The sequence below is a fragment of the Triticum urartu genome, chromosome 2A (assembly GCF_056163025.1).
Source record: "Triticum urartu cultivar PI428250 chromosome 2A, HENAU_Tu73, whole genome shotgun sequence".
Taxonomy (NCBI): Eukaryota; Viridiplantae; Streptophyta; class Magnoliopsida; order Poales; family Poaceae; genus Triticum; species Triticum urartu.
In genome coordinates, this window is record NC_141874.1 from 548,960,422 (window position 1) to 548,973,449 (window position 13,028).

The 13,028-nt window shown below is 41.6% G+C and overlaps 1 pseudogene; it reads left to right on the top strand.

Moving 5' to 3' along the window:
• The first annotated feature begins 1,219 nt into the window (after positions 1–1,219).
• On the top strand, positions 1,220–9,858 carry LOC147985843 (uncharacterized; annotated as a pseudogene).
• The last annotated feature ends 3,170 nt before the right edge of the window (positions 9,859–13,028 follow it).

Below are 13,028 nucleotides of genomic sequence, written 5' to 3' on the forward strand. Positions count from 1 at the left end.
AGGGTGGGGGCGCGCCCCCTGCCTCGTGGGCCCCCTGACGCTCCACTGACCTCAACTCCAACTCCATATATTCGTGTTCGGGGAGAAAAAAATCAGAGAAAAGGATTCATCGCGTTTTATGATACGGAGCCGCCGCCAAGCCCTAAACTTTCTCGAGAGGGCTGATCTGGAGTCCGTTCGGGCTCTGGAGAGGGGAATCCGTCGCCATCGTCATCATCAACCTTCCTCCATCACCAATTTCATGATGCTCACCGTCGTGCGTGAGTAATTCCATCTTAGGCTTGCTAGACGGTGATTGGTTGGATGAGATTTATCATGTAATCGAGTTAGTTTTGTTAGGGTTTGATCCCTAGTATCCACTATGTTCTGTGATTGATGTTGCTATGACTTTGCTATGCTTAATGCTTGTCACTAGGGCCTAAGTGCCATGATTTTAGATCTGAACCTATTATGTTTTCATGAATATATGTGAGTTCTTGATCCTATCTTGCAAGTCTATAGTCACCTATTATGTGTTATGATCTGTTAACCCCGAAGTGACAATAATCAGGATACTTACCAATGATGACCGTAGTTTGAGGAGTTCATGTATTCACTATGTGTTAATCCTTTGGTCTGGTGCTCTTTTAAAAGGAGGCCTTAATATCCCTTAGTTTTCAATAGGACCCCGCTGCCACGGGAGGGTAGGAAAAAAGATGTCATGCAAGTTCTTTTCCATAAGCACGTATGACTATATTCGGAATACATGCCTACATTACATTGATGTACTGGAGCTAGTTCTGTGTCACCCTATGTTATAACTGTTGCATGATCGATCGCATCCGACATAATTCTCCATCACTGATCCATCGCCTATGAGCTTTTCATATATTGTTCTTCTCTTATTTACTTTTCCATTGCTACTGTTACAATCACTATAAAACCAAAAATATTACTTTTGCTACCGTTACCACTACTATCATATTACTTTGCTACTAAACAATTTGCTGCAGATATTAAGTTTCCAGGTGTGGTTGAATTGATAACTCAACTGCTAATACTTGAGAATATTCTTTGGCTCCCCTTGTGTCGAATCAATAAATTTGGGTTGAATACTCTACCCTCAAAAACTGTTGCAATCCCCTATACTTGTGGGTTATCAAGACTATTTTCTGGCGTCGTTGCCGGGGAGCATAGCTCTATTCTTTGAGTCACTTGGTATTTATATCTGCTTATCACTATGAAGAACTTGAAAGATCAAAGAACCAAGATTTTTCCCTCAACTACGAGGAGAGGTAAGGAACTGCCATCTAGCTCTGCACTTGATTCACCTTCTGTTTTGAGTAAACTTGCGACACCTACACATGCTATTGATTCTGATAGGACGCATGTTATTGATGATGCCACTTCTGCTTTGCATGATGCTTATTATGAAACTACTTCTATGCTTGATAATACTGTGCCACTAGGTGAATTTCTTGATGAACAACTTGCTAGGGCTAGAGAGAATGAAATTATTGAATATGATAATATTGATGAAAGTGATGATGAAGATTCTCCCCCTAGATATGAATTGCCTGTTGTGCCTGAGGGTTGTGTAATGGATGAAGAAACTGTTAGAGATTTCTTAGCTTGCAATGATAGATGTGATCTTAAGAAATTATTAGCTAAGCTTAAAGAAAAGTCTTTGAATGCTAGAATGAAATATGACCCTGCTTTTGCTACTTCACCTATCTTTATTACTAATAAGGATTATGATTTCTTTGTCGATCCTGAGTTAATTACTTTGGTTGAATCTGATCCTTTTTATGGTTATGAATCTGAAACTGTTGTGGCACATCTTACTAAATTAAATGATATAGCCACCCTGTTTACTCATGATGAGAAAACTCGCTATTACTTTATCCTTAAGTTCTTTCCATTCTCACTAAAGGGTAATGCTAAGACATGGTTTAACTCGCTTGATCCTGGTTGGGTGCGTAGTCCCCAGGATATGATTTATTACTTCTTTGCTAAATATTTCCCCGCTCATAAGAAACAAGCTGCCTTAAGGGAAATATATAATTTTGTGCAAATTGAAGAAGAGAGTCTCCCACAAGCTTGGGGGAGGCTTCTCCGATTACTTAATGCTTTGCCTGATCATCCTCTCAAGAAAAATGAAATACTTGATATCTTTTATAATGGACTAACCGATACTTCCAGAGACCACCTGGATAGTTGTGCTGGTTGTGTTTTCAGGGAAAAAACTGTTGATCAAGTTGAATTTCTATTGAATAATATGTTGACTAATGAAAATAATTGGACACTTCCTGAACCAACTCCTAAGCCAACTCCAAAGAAAAGGGGTATTCTATTTCTCAGTCCTGAAGATATGCAAGAGGCAAAGAAATCTATGAAATAAAAAGGTATTAAAGCTGAAGATGTTAAGAATTTACCACCTATTGAAGAAATACATGGTCTTGATAACCCGACACAGGTAGTAAAGGTAAATTCTCTCTATAGATTTGATAAATGTGAAATTCCATTTACTAACTTTGCTAGCCAATGCTTGGATGAGTTTGATGACTTTATTGTTAAACAAGAAAACTTCAATGCTTATGTTGGTAGACAATTGAAACACAATGCTGATATGCTTGAACACTTGAGTGATTATATGGCTAGTGTTAAAGGTGAACTTAAACTTATTAGTAAACGTGCTTCTATGGTTACCACTCAAGTAGAACAAGTGCTTAAAGCTCAGAATGATTTGTCAGTTAATTAAATAATAAGAAAAATGATAATGTTGTTAGAGTTATAACTAGAGGGGGTAAAATGACTCGGGAACCTTTGTATCCTAAGGGCCACCCTAAGAGAATTGAGCAAGATTCTCAGAGAACTAATGTTGATGCACCTAGTTCTTCTAAGAAGAAGAAGAAAAATGATAGGACTCTGCATGCTTCTAGTTAACCCGTTGTTGACACACCTGAGAATCCCAATGATATTTCTATTTCTGATGCTGAAACACAATCTAGTAATGAACATGAACCTAGTGATAATATTAATGATGATGTTCATGTTGATGCTCAACCTAGCAATGATAATGATGTAGAGATCGAACATGATGTTGATCTTGATAACCCACAATCAAAGAATAAACGTTATGATAAGAGAGACTTTGTTGCTAGGAAGCACGGTAAAGAAAGAGAACCATGGGTTCAGAAACCCATGCCTTTTCCTCCTAAACCATCCAAGAGAAAGGATGATGAGGATTTTGAGCGCTTTGCTGAAATGATTAGACCTATTTTTTTGCGTATGCGTTTGAATGATATGCTTAAAATGAATCCTTATGCTAAGTACATGAAAGATATTGTTACTAATAAAAGAAAAATATCGGAAGCTGAAATTTCCACCATGCTGGCTAATTACACTTCTAAGGGTGGAATACCAAAGAAACTTGGGGATCCAGGAGTACCAACTATACCATGCTCCATTAAAAGAAACTATGTTAAAACTGCTTTATGTGATCTTGGAGCCGGTGTTAGTGTTATGCCTCTCTCTTTATATCATAGACTTGATCTGAATAAGTTGACACCTACTGAAATATCTTTGCAAATGGCTGATAACTCAACTGCTATACCTGTCGGTATTTGTGAGGATGTGCCTGTTGTGGTTGCAAACATTACTATTTTAACAGACTTTGTTATTCTTGATATTCCCGAGGACGATAGTATGTCGATTATCCTTGGTAGACCCTTTTTGAATACTGCAGGGGCTGTTATTGATTGCAAAAAAGGCAATGTCACTTTTCATGTTAATGGTAATGAGCATACAATACACTTTCCGAGGAAACAACCTCAAGTCCATAGTATCATTCTATTGGAAAAATTTCAACTATTACTATTGGAGGTTTTGAATTTCCTCTTCCTACTGTCAAGAAGAAATATGATATTCTTATTGTTGGGGACATGCATATCCCCGTAGAGGTAACCTAGTGTTATTCGAAATTTCTCCGATTTCATGTTATTTGAAATGAGTTTGTTAATAAGACCTGATCAACCTTGTTAGTAGATTCTTTTTGATGAGCATGAGATTGATGAAGTTAGAAAACACAACTCTCTGTACCCTCTTTTTACTTTCTGTTATTTATATCAAATAAAGTACAAATAGTATTTTTTGTCTGTTTTCTGAATTATCTATGCAATAAAAAATACTCCAAAAATAAAAGTTCTCTAAATGCCCTGAAATTTAAATATGATTTTTTATAGAATATTTGAGAATATCTAGCACTAAGAACACAGCAGGGGGAGCAGCCACGTGCCCACGAGGGTGGAGGGCGCGCCCACCCCCTAGGCACGCCCCCTGCCTCGTGGACCCCACGTGGGTCCCCTCCACTTATTCCAGTCACCACACACTCCCTCCTCCCAAAAAAATCACTAGCCAGCTCAAACCCGAGTTCTTGCTCATCTTGCTACCATTTTCGATCTCCTTGCTCAAAGCTCCATTCACAAAACTGCTTTGGGGGACTGTTCTTTAGTATGTGACTCCTCCAATGGTCCAATTAGTTTTTGTTCTAGTGCTTTATTTATTGCAAATTTTTGCTGCTTATGTGACCTTGTTCTTGAGCTTGCATGTCAAATTTATGTGGTCAAAAGTAGTTTTAATGCATGATATAGCCTCTAGACACTTGTAGGAGTAGTTGTTATCAATTTTGTTGAGTTTGGTTCATTTTTATTTTGAGTCACTAAAAATTTCAGAATTTTTTTAGAGGAATAAATATGTTTAGGAAAATGTACCAAGGTGGTTCCTCAAGGAAGCAAGGACCCAGGCCCGAAATACGCGAGCCAGACAATGAACCACCAAGGGAGGCTCAAGTGTGGCCTTGTGAATGGCCGTCAGAGGACTTCATGGTTCGGGCAAGGATTAAGGAGGAATTTGAAGCATATGTGCGTAACGCCGATCTTGAGAGCTTCGTGGCAGATAAGTGCCGTCAGTACCTCTATTTAACTGATTCATTTGTGAGAAGGTTTAAATTTACATCATCACGCAATTCTCAAATTGTCCTATTTGGTCTTTATGATAAATCTTATACCATGGACTTAGAAGATTTTAATAGTGCTTGTAAACTCCCACAGTGGGGTAATGTTAGTGAACCTCACAAATCTGAATATAAAGACTTTCTTGCTAGTATAACTGTGGGGGATCTAGGAAAATCACGCAAGCTACCATAGGGAGCATTCATTTTCCTGCAATACATTATTTTGCTCTCTTCATAGGTAGATGCATTAACGGTAAGGATGAGGCATGTCACATGTGTGTTCCTGATCTTAGTGTTCTCAAAAGTGCTGTATTATGAGATAGACAATATAACTTGGGGGGTCATTGTTGCACGTAGGTTGCATAATAATAGTATTGGTGGAGATTTCTTTGGTGGAATTTATGCAACCCGTTTAGCTGATTTTCTTGAGATACCCATACGTGGAGATGATATTGAGTTTCCTCCTGCTTATTTAGATTATAATGCCATGGTTCGTCATCAATTTGTTGAGAGGAACAATCAGTTCCTCCAGTACCGACTAATCTTCGACAGACGACGCACCTATCACGTCGCTCTCCCTGCTCCTGCTTTCTTTGACTTTCAGGCAAAAGGGAGATATGTTATAACCAGGGAGGAGGCGACCGAGTACGAGAGGAGGGCGGAGGCAGCTCGCCTCCAAGCTGCAGCTCATCAGGCAATTGCCGCTGCATCTCAGTACGACCCCAACTACAACTTTGATCCATGTGCATAGACCAACTTAGGCCAAAAGCCTAAACTTGGGGGAGTACGTATCTCTCACCGACATTACATTCATGTTCACACACTCATGCCAGTTGTCAGTGCTCATACTTTTTCATTGTATCATCCATGCTAGTTTATTTTCATTTTCTCACTTTGTTCTTGTGTGTTTGAAAAACCTTAAGAAAAACCAAAAAAAATTAGTTGTAGCTTTTAGTTAGTTTAATTTTCATGCCTGTGGTAGTAGTAATTAAAAAGGAAAACCCAAAAAGATTTCTCGTTCTTCTTTTGCTTCTTGGGAGCTTTCCCGTGTAAATAGTTTTATTTCTTTGGGAGAAGACCACAATGAAAATATTGAGTGGCTCTCATATGCATTACTGATGATCTAACAAAGAGCACATATTACCTTGTCTTCTCTCTTGAATTGAATGCTTGCATATTCCATCTTAGTCCAATGCACGTGCACTATTATTATTTTCCATACTATTCGGTCGTGCAAGTGAAAGGCAATAATGATGATTATATGATGAACTGATTGAGATGAGAAAAGCTGGTATGAACTCGACCTCTCTTGTTTTTGTAAATATGATTAGTTCATTGTTCCTGATTCAGCCTATTACGAAAGAAACATGTTTGCAATGACAATTAGAGATTGTAATTCCTTATGGCATTCTTAATTAGCTAGGAGTTTATAATGGTTTACCTTGCGTGCCAACATGCTATTAAAATGGTTGTGATGTGGTATGATGGGGTGGTATCCTCCTTTGAATGATTCGAGTTGCTTGACTTGGCACATGTTCACGCATGTAGTTGAAACAAAATCAACATAGCCTCTACGATATTTATGTTCATGGTGAATTATATCTTACTCATGCTTGCATTCGGTGTTGATTAATTTCAATGCATGTTCATGACTGTTGTCGCTCTCTAGCTGGTCGCTTCCCAGTCTTTTTCTAGTCTTCACTTGTACTAAGCGGGAATACTGCTTGTGCATCCAATTCCATAAACCCCAAAGTTATTCCTTATGAGTCCACCATACCTTCCTATATAGGGTATCTACCTGCCATTCCAAGTAAATTTGTATGTGCCAAACTCTAAACCTTCAAATAAACATTCTGTTTTGTATGCTCGAATAACTCATGTATCAACTAGGGTTGTCTGTATCCTCCATGCTAGGCAGGTTATTCTCAAGAGGAGTGGACTCCACTCCTCATTCACGAGAAAAATGGCTGGTTACCCGGATGCCCAGTCCCATGCTCAAATCAAGTCAAAATAATTGCAAACAAAACTCCCCCAGGGTTGTTGTTAGTTGGAGGCACCCGTTGTTTCGGGCAAGCCATGGATTGATGCTTGTTGCTGGTGGGGGAGTATAAACTTTACCATTCTGCTTGAGAACCGCCTATAATGTGTGTAGCATGGAAGATATCGAGATCTCTCGGTTGTTATGTTGACAATGAAAGTATACCGCTCAAAATATTATTCATATCTATTTCAAAACCGAGCTCTGGCACCTCTACAAATCCCTGCTTTCCTCTGCGAAGGGCCTATCTATTTACTTTTATATTGAGTCATCATCCTCCTATTAAAAAGCACCAGTTAGAGAGCACCGCTGTCATTTGCATCCATTACTGTTAGTTTACATTGAGTATGACTGTGGATGGATCTCTTTTACCATGAATTACAATGTCTAGTCAGTCCTTGATCTTTAAAGGTGCTCTGCATTGATGTTTTGCGGTCTCAGAAAGGGCTAGCGAGATACCATCTTGCTATATCATATTATGATTGTTTTGAGAAAATGTTGTCATCCGAGATTTATTATTATTGCTCGCTAGTGGATTATGCCATTGATATGAGTAAACATGAGACATAAGTGTTATTGTGAATATGGTTAGTTCATAATCTTTGCTGAAAACTTGAATGCTGGCTTTACATATTTACAACAACAAGAGCAAACAGAGTTTGTAAAAGTTTTTCTTTATCACTTTCAGTTTTAAGCTTGGGGAGTTGATACGTCTCCGTCGTATCTACTTTACCAAACACTTTTGCCCTTGTTTTGGACTCTAACTTGCATGATTTGAATGGAACTAACCCGGACTGACGTTGTTTTCAGCAGAATTGCCATGGTGTTATTTTTGTGCAGAAATAAAAGTTCTCGGAATGTCCTGAAAATCAACGGAGATTATTTTTGGAATATATAAAAAGTACTGGAAGAAGAATCCATGTTAGGGGGCCCACACCCTATCCAGGAGGGTGGGGCGCACCTACCCCCTGGGCGCACCCCCTTGCCTCGTGGGCCCCCTGACGCTCCACCGACCTCAACTCCAACTCCATATATTCATGTTCGGGGAGAAAAAAGTCAGAGAGAAGGATTCATCGTGTTTTACGATACGGAGCCGCCGCCAAGCCCTAAACTCTCTTGGGAGGGCTGATATGGAGTCCGTTTGGGGCTCTGGAGAGGAGAATCCGTCGCCATCGTCATCATCAACCTTCCTCCATCACCAATGTCATGATGCTCACCGCCGTGCGTGAGTAATTCCATCATAGGCTTGCTGGACGGTGATGGGTTGGATGAGATTTATCATGTAATCGAGTTAGTTTTGTTAGGGTTTGATCCCTAGTATCCACTATGTTCTGAGATTGATATTGCTATGACTTTCTATGCTTAATGCTTGTCACTAGGGCCCGAGCGTCATGATTTCAGATCTGAACCTATTATGTTTTCATGAATATATGTGAGTTCTTGATCCTATCTTGCAAGTCTATAGTCACCTATTATGTGCTATGATCCGTTAACCCCAAAGTGACAATAATCGGGATACTTACCGGTGATGACCGTAGTTTGAGGGGTTCATGTATTCACTATGTGTTAATGATTTGGTCCGGTGCTCTATTAAAAGGAGGCATTAATATCCCTTAGTTTCCAATAGGACCCTACTGCCACGGGAGGGTAGGACAAAAGATGTCATGCAAGTTCTTTTCCATAAGCATGTATGACTATATTCGGAATACATGCCTACATTACATTGATGAACTGGAGCTAGTTCTGTGTCACCCTATGTTATAACTGTTGCATGATCGATCGCATCCGACATAATTCTCCATCACTGATCCATCGCCTACGAGCTTTTCATATATTGTTATTCGCTTATTTACTTTTCCGTTGCTACTGTTACAATCACTATAAAACCAAAAATATTACTTCTGCTACCGTTACCACTACTATCATATTACTTTGCTACTAAACAATTTGCTGCAGATATTAAGTTTCCAGGTGTGGTTGAATTGACAACTCAGCTGCTAATACTTGAGAATATGCTTTGGCTCCTCTTGTGTCGAATCAATAAATTTGGGTTGAATACTCTACCCTTGAAAACTGTTGCGATCTCTTATACTTGTGGGTTATCACCGCCCGAGGCAAGGCCGGCCATCCCACTGCCGCCTGCCACAGCCATCGCCGCCACGCCGCATAGATTGGATCGGCCGCGCCACCATGGATTTAGGGGCCCCGCACCATCCCTAAGACGCGGGAGAGAAAGAGTCCCCCGCCACCGTCGTTGGCCTCCGGGCTTAGCCTGGCGACGTCCTTCAGCGGCGACGGAGGGAGAGGGAGATCGCACCCCCGGCGGCTAGGTTTTGGGCGCCGCCCGAGTCGCCCTAGCGGGGACGATGCAAGGTCTGTGAGGCTCTTTTAGGGGTCTAAAAACTAAAGTGATGATGCTACGTCCTTTCCGCACACCTCCAGTTTCAATTTGGTTTCAATTTCAGTTTGAAATGACTTATTTATGTACATTTTCGGTTTAATGGGTTAAATTTCTGGGGAAGGGCTAGCTACACAATTTTTTATAACTCGTCATCTTTTAGGAGAAAAAATAATTAAGAGGAAATTTTAAGGAATTATAGGAGAGGAGAATGGCTAGAGAATAGAGATGCCCTAAGAGCAACTTTAGCAGACCCCGCAAAATCTCGACCCGTAAAACGCGTTTGCAGTTTCACGAAGATCTCGTTTGCGGGCCAAAAACTAGCGCGGCCGAACAGAAACCGCAAATGAAACTGCATAATTTGAAAAAACAGTTTCGCGGGAGATATTGCACCTCGTGGACGCGAGTAGTTCATCAAGTATTACATAGATTTTACATGATCAAACACTACAAACACCAGTTCATACTACATACTACATTAATACTAGTACTGGAGGGGTGGGGATCTCACGGCGGCGAGGTCGCGACCATGGACGACGCCATGGAGGAGCTCAATCCTCCTCGCCGGAGCTGTAGAGGTCGATGTACTTCGCCCTTTGCTCCTCGCGGATGCGGCGCCACTCCTCGTCCTTCTCCTTGGCGGCGAGATTTGCGGCGACCGCCTGCCGCCACTGGAGGTCTTCGAGCTCCTCGGCGTGGCGTCGGCGCTCTGCCTCCTCGCGCACGCTCCGCCGGCAATGGAGGCCGCAACCGCGTCGACGTCGAAGATGAAGTCTTCCGGCCCGACGACTCCACGGCGGCCGAGTGGAGTGGGGCTCCTCCTTGACAGGGACGAACTTGAAGTCGTCCGGCTCCTCCGACCACTCCCTCTTCACAGAAAGAAGGCTCACGCCGGAAGAGGAGGAGCTCGCGACGTAGGTAGATCTCGCCGCAGAGGAGAAGGATGCGGCAGAGGAAGCTCGCGGGCGGTCGTACTCCTCCGTCTCGCGGACGCGGAAGCTCGCCAGCGGCGACAGGCCGCGATTGGTCCACTTTCGGGCCCCGCGCTTCCTCACGCCGTCCGACTGGACGCGCCGCTCGCGCTCGTGGTCACTTCCGCCGCTGGATCTGTTGCCGGAGCCGGGTCCGGAGCTCCGCATGCAGCCCCACATGGCGGCTGGAGGCGGGGAGGTGGTCGCCGACAACGAGAAATGTGGAGAAGGGAGTGGGGAATTGCGTGGCTCGGCGGCGGCGGGGGATAGGGTTTCGACCCGCAAACGCGCCGCGGAACCGTAGATACAGTGGTCGGGGCGTGCGGTTTGCGGGCCGCGGCAATTTTTTTTACGGTCCGGACGAGTATGCGGGCTCTGTTCTGACCGAAAAATTGGACCGAGCCCGCATACTCGTCAAAATTTTGCGTTTTTGTATGTTTTACGTGGTCTGCTAAAGTTGCTCTAAAGGACTTGGCGTGGAGTTGGTGTACATGTAATTTATAACATCCAAAGTGTATGGATTTTCTTTCTCCACCTTCTTTTTAATATATAGTACGCACACTCGTGTGTATTTGAGAAAAAAAATAAAGATACCTTAAGGAAAATATTTATTTATCTGGAACCGCAAACCTGCGTTAACTGTGTCCTTGACTCTCTGCGTGTGTTTGTGTATGCCACTCTGTTCTATCTTGACCAACCGAGTCGTACATCGTGGACCAGGAGAGGGTTCGTGGTGCCGCTCAACTCGGCAGTCAGCAGGTGCAGGCGAGGAAGTGACCAAACAGCTTGCCGGACTCTTGACGGGCAGAACCGGTGAGGGATCGGCAGGCGCCCGGCGGCTAGATGGCGGTCGATTACAGTTCGTAGAAATGACGCTGGCAGACTGTTGAAACAAACACCGGGAGAAGGATTATGAAAGCTTTTAAATTTCAATGAATTATGAGTACATATATTACTTCTGTGGTCACATGACCTGTATTAAATTGATCTACGTGATTGTTAATAAAAATAGAACCTGAAATATATATTTGTACAGGCTGAATTTGAAATTGTAGACAGCTAAATAATCTATCATGGTATTTTAAAATTTCAGGCACGTATCACTGGTTTAGAAAGACAACGTATATGGACTACAGTTTTGATTTTTTATTATTGTGAATGTCCTTTGAATCATAACATACAATGCATTACATATGTATGATGATTATCTTTCAATCGGAATATTATATTCCACCTTTAGATAAAAAATAAAGAAGAATGTTTAATAATGCGACTAAACAAACCATAGCGATTACCTAGTTTAAAACAAATAAATTAATGGAAAAAGGAAGGAAAGTCATGTCCATGGCAAGGGATAGATTTCAAATTCCTTTTCCCTTCCTTTTTGCGCCACGTGCTCCCAATCCTCTAAGATATGAAATAATATTTTATTCAGTTTTGCTAAAGCACATTTGGGTGTGTCATAAGTATTGTACATCTAAGTCCTATGTCATTGATTTTACGTTGAGATTCGTGTAGATGTTTTTTTTTCTTTTTTCTTTTTCTCTTTATGCTTGATTCATTCACTTAGATGTGCAATAACTATAGCACATCTAGATGTGCCCTAAACACATTCTATTTTATTAAGACTAAGTGAATGTTGGTATGAACCAGTCTATAATTTAAACGAGAGTAAGAATATTAACAATGGTCACGGGTAAATAAGACTTATTTTATTTATGTCTTACTGATGAAAATAAGAACTCTGCGACCACGACAAAAGTTAAGGGCGATATGAAAGACGGGGCGCTATTGCCTGTTTGGAGGAAAGAAAAGGGCGGTGTCGGGGAACGGAATTCAAAATCGTACATAATCTATTCATATGGGCTCCATTCGAGAGAAATCTTATGATAAACTTAAATCTGGTATTGTATTTAATTGAGAAGCATTGTGTATTTGTGCTCTACTTCTTTCCTGAAATACTCCAAGTTTTTATGCACCATCCAAAGTGAAGGTGCGGCATGTTCCCCATCTTCGGATCTTTCCGCTGTTTTGGGATTGTTTGGACACAGGCCAGTGTAAAATTCCTGCTTGGCTTTGCTGAAGTTGTTAGCGGCGACACTTGTAGATGTCGTACCCCTCTCTTCCAGGGCCATTCTCTGTGCCACTCTTTGAGCACTGGGGGAAACCCAGGTCCTGTTTCTTGGATTAGATGGCGGCAACGTCACGACGTTATTTCTCTTCATGAAGGTGTTGTCTTGTTTGCTCGTGGCGTATTCGGTGATGGTTATTGAGAGGGGCATCGTTCCGGTTCGGGCTGTTTCTCTTGCCGGCGGTTGTTTAACACCATGTTATATATTTTGTTTTGTGCCGAACATCTCATGTCTCTCTGCTCTGGGCACCATGTTTACGCCATTTTGGTTCTGTCATGTGATGTAATCCCCTACTCCTTGTTCTCATTCTAACTTCTTCTATCAATGAAATGATACGCAAACTTTCAGTATTTGAAAAAAAAATATGCGAAGAAGGCCTTTAGTTTTTTTTAAATATCATAATCCCCGCAAACAACATTACCATAATACAGTATATGAATTTCGAGTTTGCTAACCACATATCCCAAGCGTTACCGTAGTACAGTATAGTTGGTAC